This window comes from Oxyura jamaicensis, chromosome 2 (genome assembly GCF_011077185.1).
Source record: "Oxyura jamaicensis isolate SHBP4307 breed ruddy duck chromosome 2, BPBGC_Ojam_1.0, whole genome shotgun sequence".
Classification (NCBI taxonomy): domain Eukaryota; kingdom Metazoa; phylum Chordata; class Aves; order Anseriformes; family Anatidae; genus Oxyura; species Oxyura jamaicensis.
This window is the reverse complement of record NC_048894.1, coordinates 52,159,502-52,173,091: the sequence shown is the minus strand read 5'-3', so window position 1 is coordinate 52,173,091 and position 13,590 is coordinate 52,159,502.

Sequence of the window (13,590 nt, the reverse complement as noted above, 5' to 3'; positions counted from 1 at the left end):
CCAGCAGAAGAGACAGGGTACCAGATGGCAGAAATCCTACTAGAGCACCAAGCGGTTTAAACTGTTCTTTTTGCTAGGAATTTAAATGGTCCATATGCTAAAAGTATAACGCTGGGATGCACCCTGGCTGCCTGGCAGAGGTCTCCACTGTTTGGGCTAACGGGGAAGAGCAATTAGCAAGTAGCAGCTAGTAGCTTATATGCCCCGTTATGTCCCAATGTGAGACTGCACTGCAGTCACACACACTAAAATGTCTCATAGTAAATCTGGAGGAGGATGGTGGTGCCTGCACTTACAGTCTGAGTGTCAAACCAGGGCTTTCACTCAAGCACCAGCCTTGGGCTTGGGAGGAAAGCAAAGATTGACAGTAGCCTGTGTGTCTGGTTTTCTCCCTTTCTTCTCAAACATCTGCTGCTGAGATCATATGGTGAAACCCTGCGCTGATGGATGCAAAGGCATATTTTATCATGGATTTCAGAGCAAGATTGTTGAGGGATTTGCAGCCTATGATTTCCAGGTCCTGGTGTCACACTGCTTGGCAGCCAGCAGCACCGTGCCTGGAGCAGACAGTCATCAGGTCTGGTTACAGGTCAGTCACCACAGGGTGCCTGGGACGGCCCTGCTCTTTCATCATCCCAGGGTTCTCTGTTGTCACTGAAAAGGGCTTGCTTCTCCCCTGAGCAGATCCCCTGCTCCAGGCACCCTTCATAAGTCATCTTCCAAAAATCTGCCCTCAGACTGGCTGGCACCACTGAAACAGCCCCTGGAGAAGAGTCCTCTCCTGGTCAAGTCACTCTGCGCTACTCTCCTGCTTCAGAGGTTTTCTCGCTGTCTGTTCACTGCTTCTGGACTTATGATGTAACATTTGTCTAATTCAGATTGCATTTTCTGCTCACTGGCCCAGTTGACCAAAAGGTCTGCTTCCCCCTGAATCCAGTTATGCTGGTCTTCATTACTTGCTTTTTCTCTCTCCAGTGTTGATACAATCGAGCAATGTTGACGTACCTCATATCTGACATTCTTATCTGAATCATGGACATACATTCCCCACTACTCAATGCATTTAAGAGAATGGGAGGTCAGGTTTTAGAAATCTCACAAGGTCGCTGAAAGTAAGGTTAAGATGCCATTTGGTTTTTGCTTGTCTTTTTCATATGGGAAATTGTATTTTGATATTCTTAAGGAGACTTTTATTAGCAAATGTACGAGTGCCTTGAAACAGATATTTTACTCATGCATGTAATTTTTTATGATTGTGACTATTAGTATTTAGCGTGGTTGTTATCCTTGATGTTTTTTGCCCAGAGGGTCTCCAGATGAACAAAGCAGCATATACTCTAGTAAATTATTCTCTCTGTCTGAGTTATTGACCCTTTTAAAAACATTTTTGTTTGTTTGTTTTTGATTGTTTGTTTGTTTAAAATATATTTATGTAAATACAGTGTGTTTCTAATTGAAATAAACAAGGATCTTTTCCTAGTGCAAATGACTGTTTCTGGGTGTTTTTCCACAGCTAGAAGCTGTCATTAGCACTCTGTCAGTCCTGTATCAGACCTAGACAGCCACTAGGGGGGCTCCAGCCCTGCAACAGGAGCCCAGAGCTCCCTGGAGACACCACTTTGAGCATGCCTGTTACGGTAAGCAGTGCATCAAGCTTCTTTCATGTCTCAGGATTGTGAGGGCAAGTGCTTCATAATGAGTATTTTGGCCTAGGTTCTCCAAAGCATCTGAATCCCAGCCGTGGGGCAGCAGCAAGGGCACAGGGGTGGCGTCTCCTTGCCTCTTTGTGGAATAGGTCCACCACTTGCTCTTCTGGAATAGGTTGCATGCCCTTCATCTATGGTCCTCATGTTTAAATGATGATAAGGTGTTGCTCATGGGTTCACTCCAGGCTCACAAATGCTCAATTTTCCCCCTAAGGCAGTTCATAGGAATCATAACACCTCAAGCTCCAGGAGGCTTCACTCTTCCCACTATGCACAAATTTTCTCTTGTGTTTCATTGTGCTCCAGAGCAAGTTTGTTCATTTCAACAAAGCTGATTTATCTTCCCAAATAAAAGGAATCATAGGTAATCTTTAACAGTAGATGTGAAACGATTTCAAAAATATAAGGGCTTACACCTTAGCAAGGAGACTCCATCCTCACAGAATAAGTAAATACAAGGGTTGAGGTTTGGAAAGCTCCAAAGAAAATAAGAATCACATAAGAGGGGGAAGAAAAGCTTTCTCATGTATAACATGTACTGAGTTGATACCTTCATAGTTCATAGTACCTTCATAGTTCATCTCACATGTTTCTAAAATGTAGAAGTTCTGTCATTCTCACTTTATCCATGGGTCATTTGATGATTTGCAGATGGGAAATGTATAAGAATACTAGAAAGTAATATAGATCTCATGAGTACTTGCCTAGGAAAAGCAAGCTAGGGGGTTAAAAAGTGTTATGGCTTAGAGGATAAGTCACTAGGCTAGGAGACTATAAATAGCGTTCTATCAGGGATTTATTGCATTTACCCATTCACAGCTTACAGTGCTGAAATAAAAATGTCAACAATTGACAAAGAAATTAAACTGACCCAGTAGCTGTTACTGTTTTATTCTCCTCAGGTGGTACTAGTCACAAAATAACACTTGACTAATACATATGCTGAGTATCAACAGTAAGTTTCAGTATTTGTCACCAAATATTGTTTAATACTGAAGCCACCCATGCACAGAAAAGTAGAAGGAGCAAGTGAAAGGGTAAAATATCTGTTGACAGCAAGATGGATCTGGATACCATGCTAAATACCAACACAACCCTTCGGAAAACCACTCTGGTTTGTAGCAAAAGAAAACTATTAGAAACAATATATATATATATATATATATATTCTCACTAAAATATGTTAAAATAACAGAGCTAGAAAAGATAAATTGTTGCATGTTAAATGCTAAATGTAAAACTAAATTTTGTAGGACAAGGAGATATCCAGGGGAGCTTGGCTAAGAACATAAAAGATAGTAGTGATAATAAAAGTAGCACAATCAGCAATAACAATTTTAGACAACTTTGAAACAGCATAGGGCTAATGAAACCAGTAGATGATAAAGAGGCAAAAAAGTATCAAGGAAAGAGGAGATGAATTATTGGTCTCACTATTCACTACCTGTGAGACACAGTCTCACTCCAGAACTGTATTCAATGCTGAGGAGCCTAAGCAACTACCTAGAACAGAATTGTCAAGAGAAGAGATTCCAGGACCAATCATAAGAACAAGACAGAGATCATCCAAGAGTTATAAGGGAATTCAGATATGAAATTATTCAACAACTAACTGTGGTATGTAACCTATCATTTTATTTTTATTTTTTTCCCCAGTATAACAAAAGTGTGGTGGCAAATGTGTCACCAGTCTTTAAAAATGACTGTGAGCATCTCTGGGAACTACAGATCAGGAAATCTCCATTAGAGACTAGTCAAATTTGTAGAAACAATCATTATCAGAATTCTCAGACACAAAAATAATACACGGGACTGCACAGATTTTGTAAAGGGAAGTTTTACCTTTAGAACATATCAGAGAGCCTTGCTGGAGCTAGTAGCCACATTAACAAATTTTATTCAATTGATATAGAGAACTTATATTTTACAATGATTTTGGCAAGATCTCTCACCATTGTTTTTTATGGAAGGAAGGCTGTTGTGGAGTCTACAAGGCAAGGGATGTGAGGAGGGGGCGTTGCTGGGCAGTAAATCTCTTGCTCTACATATCTGTGTGTTATCCAGCAAAAGTGGTGAATCACATAGTGACCAATTTTGCAAACAAGATAAAATTGCTCAGAATAATAAGACAAAATTACTTGGAGTAACAAAATATGAGACAACATTTGAGGGAGAATATCAGAAGAGTGATGTGGAGCAGGTGAATGAGGAAGGATGATTCATTATTTCTGTCAGTACAAGAACCCAATGGAACAACAAAGCAGCAAGACTGAAACAAACAAAAGGTGGATTTTTTTTTCATATATTGATAGAAACACTTAAACTGTGGGACTCATTGCTACAGAACATTGCAGATGCTAGCTAAAGACAGGTTCAAAAAGAGATCAGGCAACTTAGGGCTATGAATGACTAAGACACATGGGCCTGAACACATTTCAGGACAGACTCAGTATGGCAGTTTCAACACTCTGTTAATATCCTTTTACTGATGGTATGAAACATTATTTCTTGTCTTAAAGTATTCTTAAAATGTACCCTTAGATGGCAAAGAGAGCTGTCAGAGTTTTGTTCTTGGCACAGTTGGTCAGAAAAATTGCAAAAGAACTATATGCCTTCGGAAATCAAAATACTTTGCAAAAGAGAATTGCTTTCAGCAGACTTCTGGAAGAAAATCAGTAGAAAAAGTACTGATAGCGTAGAATTGAAACATTCTGCCTTGTTTCTTTTTTGTTTGTTTGTTGTTTTTTACTTTGTGTTAGCTTTTTTTGATACATTATATTAACTTTAAAAAACTGAAGTCAAAACTGAATGTTTCAGTTCAGTTACAAGAAAACCTGTCAATCAACCTGAAGTATGTTGAATTTTTTTATTCCCCTTTGCTGAGAATTGCAAACTTTGGGGCCCTGATTGCAATGAAGTCAACTTTTGAAGCCTTAAAAACCTTTATAAAACAGGACTCCTGTTCTTGGGCAAAGTCAGTCTGTTTTCTTTATATTTCAATTTGCCTCTCTGGAAAGGGGGAATAGTGTCACGGATGCATCTTTGCAAAGCATTTTCCATCCAAGCACCGAAAAATCACACATTTCTGTGTTGTGGGTTAACATTACCTGATCTCAGGCACCATCCCAATCCCACTGCTTTCAGCTGTGCCTCTCTTTCCCTTAGTCATTTGTTCACAGACTTCAAAAGGATGAGATAGGGCATATTTCTTCTATGAGAACTGCCTTTGGCACATTTTGGGCCCTCTCCCTTTCTTTTTGTATTTGTCTAATGTACTTGTTTTTATTTTGACTTTTTTATTTGGGCAAGCTGGGAATTGTTCCCTTTTTTTGGTGGGAGTTACTTTCCCAAGGGCCATTGGATTTTCCCTCATCCAAGATGCTTTTGTGGTTGGTGCTTTACTGAAAGGAGCGTGCAAACCCCTGGCAGCCTGAGCAGAGCTGAATCAACTTTGGCAGGACAGCATGAGGAAGCTGACAGTGCCGCCACTTGTGCCATCAATACAAAAATAAAAGGAAGACCTCATTCCCTAAGCTATGCACATTACGTCCTCAAAAGAGAGACTCAGGAATGCCTTGTGCTGTACATTAGCCATCTGCACCAAAGGGAATTTCTTCCTCCTTCTGTTCCCAGGATGGAAGCATCAGGATTGCTATGAGATAGCGTGAGGCAGGAAGAGTTTTTTGGGTCCTGGAATGCCAATAAGCACTTCAAACATCTTTCTTGGCTTCTGGAGTCCCTGCATCCAGCACCCTGGAGCGTGATTTCTTTTTATAAAAAGAAAGCCTGTGCTATTTTTCATACCAATCACATGCTGTTCTAAATGGCTTAAAAGTTTCAAGGACTCCAAATGCTGAAAAACAGCTGTATGCTGATGTGAGCAGCATGTGTAAGGATGATTTAAATCTAGTTTTTATCCTATTTAACTCCCAGTGGCTTTTATGTTTTCCATAAATGGCTGAGAAAAGTTCTTGACTGGAAAGAGCCATAAAAACATGTAATAAATTCTTTGTAGTCTCAACATTAGTAATTCATCATATTTCTGTTTGTTTATTTTCTGGGATTTTGTTTGTTTGCTATGATTTGATACGTCTCGGATCCCTGATGAGCCTCTTGTTCCTCACGACACGAGCCCATGCAGATAAACCATCCTTCATGCTGTAATGTCAAGGTAGGGACAGATATCCAGGGCAGAGCTTCCATTGTCTGGGATGGCCCCAAGGACAGGGACCACCTGTGTCCTACTGAGATGTGACTCTCCCTTAAAATCTCTCCTGTGGGATAATTATTTCCAGCAAAAACCAAGTCCACAAGAGGCAGCAGGGCTCCATAGAAAGAGCTTAGCAGATTACAAGTAGAAGTTTGGGTTTTGACTGTGCCCTGTTACTAAGTTAGGAAAGTGCCCTGTGGCACCCAGCCTACCTCAGCAGAACTGCTGACAGAGGGTTTTGAGCCCTCCCGAACAGACAGATCGTAGTGTGCATATTCACATCACATCTCTAGGGTCAGATTTAGTGATAATTTGACTCAAACTAATATCTACATAAGGGGATTTTGCAAATTTATAATTTCCAAAGGGCACATCTGCTAATATTCTATTATAATTTCTGAACTCCATTTCTTTCATTAAGGAGCTAATTTTGTTCCCAGGAGGATCATTAGCTTTTACCCATTTTGATTAATTTAATTCATATTACCAATAGCTACCTAAGGCTTTATGAACTGGATGGGAACTTTTAGCTCCTGCTTTAACGCAGTCTCTCGCCATGAGAAATCTTGTCAACTCTAATTGCATTTAGAGGAATTTAAATTCACTTCCTTTGACATTTTTTTCCAAATCTATACTGAGTAAAGTGCACATTACACTCTTCACAATGTTGTCTCATTCTGCCTTCATAAAAATGTTGAGTGCAGAGGGCTCTTTGTCCAGGATTAACTCAAAATCATTCTCAGGAGACTTGATCCCAAGATGTATAGGATTTCCACAGCTCCCGCTGAGCTTCAAAGGAGCATTACAGATTTTTTTTTTGTCCTCATATCTATTGCAGTGGAGTTTAGCCTTGGTCCCTTCTCCTCCACCCTCCTGAGGTTCTTACATGCAGCTTTACTGCTACCTTGGGACATTTGGGCAAAGGAGGGGGGAAGCGGCCATGGGAAATAACTTTCAGCCATCATGGACAATAGGATGAGGTGGAGAAGGGGAGAAGGAGAGCTTGGTGTATGGCACCTGAGATGATACCCACACTTTTCCAGAGGTAGGAGCAGATGCTGTTAGTGAATGGGCTAAGCTGGACTCCTTGGACATCTCTGATGGCTGCAGCTGTCTCTGCAGCCGCCATCAGTTAAAAGCCAGCCTGCTTTCTCCTTCTCCACTGTCACGTTTAAACTCCAGGTGCTGGCTGTGACCATAAATATATCCATTACCAGTAATTTCTTCTCAGATACTGATGGAGACTTGATAGCAAAGTGCAAATGTATGTTCCTGCATTCCCTATTTCTTTCTATTTTTGTTTCAAGAGCTTGGACTTGCAAAGGCCACAGGGGTGTTCAGTTTTTCAATTCCATTCAGTGTCAATGGGAACTCATTCTAGCTGGATGAAAAAATCACCCTCTTCAGGCCTAAAGTCTCACTCCACGTGTTCCTAATCATCTTGTTATTTTTGGGTGCTTAGCTTCAGCCGTGGGGATTGTAGCTGATCCTGCAGTTCTCTGACATTATTATTAAAACTGGTGGGCCGTGATCACAGGTGTGATAGAGGAAACTGGCTTTCAAAGCCCTTTACAGTCGCAACTATAAATGGTTGAAATGTGGCAAATGTTTTAGATGGACAAAGTACGATCAGAATCTGCATTCTCCAAATGGCACATCCTGGGAGACCTCACAGTTGCTATTTAGAGACCTTGAACAGTCACCAAACCCAGCAGGAACTGCAGGCACTATAAATAGTACCTGCTGGAACTGATGTGGCAGGGCTGAGTGCTAGTACTGCAAAACCTCTGGGATAAAGGGAAACGTAAAAAGAAAATGGGTCCAGATGCAGAATTTGGTCCATATTGTTGAAGCTAATGCAGTCTAAGGTAGTTACTACTGCTGTTACGTGAATTCCTTCCTGCATGCAAACTTTGCAGTGCACAAGTGGGAGGCAGTCTGCAAAGCTCTACCTTGCTACGTGCTGGTTGTGAGTTGGAGACAGCACTGAGTAAAGGTGCAGAGAAGACCAAATGCTGAAGCCACCAGCTGTCCTGTACATACAGCACAAGGACAGTAAACTCCTTATCTCACCAGCCTATAAATGTTTGTTGACCATCCCTGCACGTCTCCATAAGAACATTTGATCTAATAGCCTTTTTTAAATTTTCCCTTCATTTTGCAGTAGAATCCCCCAGTGAATCATTAATGTAACAAGATAAAGATCTCTAGCTAAGGAATTATTCTTATTATAAAGTTCCCAAGTTCTAGTAGCAAACCTCTCCAGGGTATATATTAAACCAAAAAGGTCCCACACAATCATTTAAATCTACAAAATTCAATTCATTTCTGACTCCCTCCAGGCATTTGTTTTATAGTGATCTAATAAAGGGGAGTTGTGCCTGTTAAATGATAAAGTCTCCAAAGGGGATGTGGGAACTCTGCACACCAGTCCCCAATATTTGCTGGGAAGCTTTATTGCTCCATCTCAACTGCATCCCTTTTGAAAAGGAAGCCTTTCAAAGTCTTTCAAAATTAATAGATTTTTCTGTTGTTGTTGTTTTTGTTGCTATTGTTTAAAGCAATGTCCTTAAAAGTTTTCTTACATAAACATACCACTGAAGGATATAGGTTACAAAAAGATTAAGCATTTAGGTGTTCCAGAAATTACACGTATGCATTCAGAAAATCACTGAAACTGAAGATAGAGAAGATGCATGGCTGCTCTCTGTGCAGGAATGTTCCCCACAATGCTTTTTCTGCTGCTTTCTCCAGCCTAGTTCTAAATTACCTGTGAAATTACCATTGATGCAATTCTGTCGTGCTATAATGCACATAGATTCCCTAGCAGACAGTGTCTGATTTCTTCACAGTCTTGAAAATAGAGAGGTAGGGATAATAAAATACTAGCTCTCCTCATAGCATCAAAACCATAACTGCAGGTATATCAGTATCATCCACTAAACTGCACTTGTGAAACATCAGCAGCTTTCTGCATGGCTGGAAAGTATATTTACATAAGGTATTGCAGCAGAGAAATGAATTGCTTACCTGATGTTAAATACAATTTGCTACCTCATGCACACAAGTCTAGGTCGAGTTTGATAACACCACAGCCGGTTAAAGATTGCCTGAGAAACCCCAGGGTCAAGCCCAACCAAATAACACAGCTTTTGAGGCATCCATTTTTGTCTGTGTTGAGAGAATATTTTCATTCATTTTTAACTTTGCGGTGACTACTGTGTTTTGCCACATGCACTATTTTCCCCGTAAAGCGGGGGCACTAAAGAGCAAAGTGGAGCTTCCTTCCAAACTGAAAAATGCAAAGAAAATTCTCTGTGCCTGTCCTGGGCATTTCAGGTTGGAAGTCTATCTCTAACCTCATGGGCAGGAGCAGGAGACGAAGGAGATGCTGCATCCAGCCTGTGTCAGGGACAGCACCGGGGCACTGCCTCGGGGGCTCTGACACCTCCTCCTCTCCCCACCCACCCTCTGGCCTCCACCCCCCTGGGCTAAATGGTATGATAGGTTAGGTTTGCAGGCTGGTTTCAGGGGAGCCTGCAGCTTTGTCTCTGTGTACAAGTGGCAAACAGTGACCCTTCTGATGTGGATCCATGGAGAGTGGAGGAGGACAAGGCGTATTTCCAATCCAATTCATTTCATCTTGCACTGCCCACACCTTAAATCATTAAGTGTTTTTTGGGGTTGCCACCGGTCTGTAAGGTTTATTTTTCATCCAAAGGCAGGCTTTGTGAGAATGTTTAAATAAATCAATATGGGAGGTTTGTCTAAGGTTACATGTTTGTTAATGTTTTATTGATTACATTATTGGTTGTAAATTATGTAACTTAATAAAGCTGTGGGCTCTTTGTAATAAAGACAAAGAGGTTATTCCATTAACTGGCATCTTAAGTCACAGAAACTTAATAATATAGCACATTATAAGACCACAGTCTAGAGGCTGACAAATCCAATTCATCACGGAAGTGGCTGTGATATTGCAGACACCAGGTTACGTCCTCACGTGATTAGGCAGCACAGGTTGAGTTTAAAAGAGGGCAAAGTCAACTCTCTGAAACAAATAAAAGCAGATGTGAGAAGCGGATGGCCTGAAAGGACACCTGGAGCAACCCTGGAGCTGGGTGCATGCCCTGGGCTCCCCACACAGCCTTGCCCCCTCCAGTAAGCGTGTGTTTTCTGCTCTGCAGAAGTAGATCATCCTTGATGTGTGTGGGCAGGGCAATGAGCACTTCCAAGCAAGTTGTCCTTGCTAAGGATTCAAGGCTGTATGACAGAGGTGGGTGGCCACTTTTCTGCTTTTTCTCTTTGTTTAGGTCTTGGAGGAGTTGGTGTCAGAGGCAGAGATGACACATGTGCCACCACAGCCTTTTTTTCATGCATTCCTGTTGTTAGCTTTGACTTCTTCTCAAAATTAGTTTTTTCAAAAACAGCTTCCCACATCTCCTTGGAGATGAACCTATTTTCCTATTTTACTTTAGTTTAAAGAAAGCTCTCATCACCCAAACGAAAAAGAAAAAGAAAAAAAAAAAGAAAAGAAAAAAAAAAAAAAGAAAAAAAAAAAGAAATCCTGAAGATGTTTTTAAAAGGAAATGAAACCATGGATTTCAAGAGGTTAAAGATCACCTCTCCACAATCCAAATGTGTGTCCATGGCTGAGGAGGACAGATAGTACAGCTCCCCTTTGTGCACTAGGGACTGATGAGTGGCTGGTGGCAGAAGTGGACCTAGTAGTTGACTCAAGCGCCGTGCCAGGCACTGGGGCCTTTTTGAGAACAGAAACAAGCACTGCATGTCAGATGAGGACGGATACCCTTCTCCAGCTGCCCCAGCAGCCTGCTGCTGCTTATTTAACTGGGAGCAGAACTGTCAAACCCTGTCTCCAGAGCACTGTCCAGCCATGGTCCCCTTGCCCATCTGCACACATCAGAAATTCAAAGGCTGGATTCTGCTCACAGTTACAGCTTTGTGAAATCAACACCGCTACTGGGTGTTGCAGGCACAGAGTAGGCTCTGGTATTATGAATTTGAAGGCATGAATTAATCCCACAGGAAGACACGTTTGTATCATTGCAAGTGGAAGAGGAATTGCATAACAAAAGCAGCTCTGTTTATATGGGCTTGTTTAGCAAGGGATCTGTCCTGCCCTAGAAAATACTCAGAATATACCTAAAATAGTACAGATCCACCAAGCATGTAACAAGCATCCTAAATTGAAGTCCATCCCCACTAGTAGTATCTTACCCTTTCACTGAAATCACCGCCATCTCACTCCTGGAAAAGTCTTAGAAGAGAAAAAAAAAAAAAAAAAAAAAAAAAAAAAAAAAAAAAAAAAAAAAAAACAGAGAAAATGCCAAAAATGCAAAAATAAATTAAAAATAATAATAATTAAAAAATCCACTGTTATACAGCAGCTTAGTGAGGAAGAGACTGGACTGTGCTGTTACAAGGCTGTTTGTGTGGGATGCTTTGGACCACCTGTGTCTCTCAGGGTTAGCTTGTGTGCCAGTGGTAACAGGTTTTATTTTAAAAAATGAGCAGTCTGTGAAATAATGGACTGCTGATGCTCTGAATGCACAAAATGAGCTTCCAAGCGTATGACCCACATACTATCAAATTATTCTGACTTGACCATTCCTCCCATGTAATGAAGATAATAAGGTAATAAGGAGCTGCTGACTAACTTTCAGTCTCCAGCGGGAGATGGCCTAACCCTCTTCACGGTGCAGAGGATGATGAGGTGCTCAGCTGCTGGAGGGGGAGCAGCCCCAAGCCCTGCATTTGTCTGGGTCAGAGTTCACTTTCCTGTGGGGTGTGAACAATGGTGGGATGGGGTGAATGAGCACCGAAAAATGTAAGGCTGTGTTTGGAAGCTGAAGTGCTGCTGTACAAGGGGAAATCTCTCGGCTGAGAGCCTGCCACACCACTATTACCCAGAACTGCTCTGCCGGTTCAGCCCTGGCCCAGATACCCCATCCCGTTGTTCCCAGCCCTCTGCTGCTTCTGGCTCCAAGCAAACAGGGAAGAAGGGAAACCAGAAAAGCTGCCGGGGCATCAGGATGGGCCTATAACTCACCCCGGTGAGCTGTACTCTATTGCTACATTTTTCCATCTTTCTTTTCTCCCTTTTCTTTTGTCTTGCAACCTGTCATGCTCACATCTAATTATGATCTGACCGTGCACGTGCTTGGTATCATTTTGATATTTATTCCCATGAACAACCAATCTAAAATGAAAGAATTAGTGTTTTCAGGATCAAAACCACCTTAAACTCTGTGTCCTTTGACATGGAGAGTATGTTTCATATTTGCTCCCTAAGCTTCTTTGAACTCTGACTGCTGCAAAAATAATGCATAACAAGGAACTTTCAATAACAGTACTTAATAATTTGTAACTGATGACAAAGGCAAGTGTCTGATTCAATCATGATTTTGTTATGATGTGTGTTTTCTTTACAAGCTTGTTAAATTAGCATGAGGTGCAGTACTCTGGTTTTATTGGAGGAGTAAGAATGACTCATTCACAAAATGCTCCATACTATTGCGTGTAACTGAAAAACAAAAGAAAGTAGTCTCTTCAGGAGTTTAACATTTATGTTTTCTTTGAAAGAGCTAATGCTGTGGGAGATAGGAAGCATTAATTCTGTGCATGCTCTTTTTAACTTGCATTATTTTTTAATCCTTTCAGTAACTCAAGACCCAATGTTCCTAGCTTAATACTTTTTTTTTTTCTTTTTAATTAATGCTTACAGTCCAATGTCAGGTCACTTTCCCAAAGCGTGACTTGGATGCATAACTTTATTGCTCATTGATTTATGTTCTGGTAGGACCCAGCATTATCAATCATTGTGCTATGTACTCTGTGGACTTCTGACAAAGAAGATGGCCCAATCTACATGATCGGAAACAACAGCTGGGCTAAAGCAATAAACAGCAGCTCCCTGGCAGGGAGGGGCATGGGAGGGAAGGCCAAGAGGACAAGTTCCACTGTTGTGGTGGACTTTTGCAGAAACCACCACACCATTCTCCCAATATCCTTTCGCCTTGCCTATTGCATACAGCTTTTGAAAAAGATAAATAGCTACAAAGTGGCTGGAAGTAAAAGTAATGCTGGAGAAGGTGGTAAAGATTATTCTCTAAAAGGCTCTTAAGGGGAATTAGTTTTATTAAATGCCATAAGGTAGGAAAACATTTGGATATGATCCTCTAGGTTTCTTCTCTGCTTCAGTTCTTTTATTTCTGGGAGAAGTTATCTCACTGTTTTTCCTAATTTTTTAGTGATTCAAAGGACAAATATGTGCTGAGGCAGTGCCTGGACACAGAGCAATCACTGGGGGAGGCAGGCCTCCAAGCACAAGGGATGCTGTAGAAATGCATGGAGGATTTGGGTCTCTGCCTTGCTGGTGTCCCCAGAGGGTGCTGAAGGTGACATTTCTTTCATGCCTTGGCACAGGGGGGTTCGCACCCCCCTACCATGATGAAGCCCGGAAAGTTTCTTGTTGCTATCCTTGCAGCATCTGGGAACTGCACAGAGTGGGAGAAGGCAGGAGGAGAGAAAAGATGTTCTTGAAGACCAGGTCAGGTTCTGGTAAACTCCTTTAACCTATCCCATTTTTGTCTACTTAGCATTTCATTAAAATGCAGCCATGTTTTAAACAAATCTCTGAAGCCTTTCTCT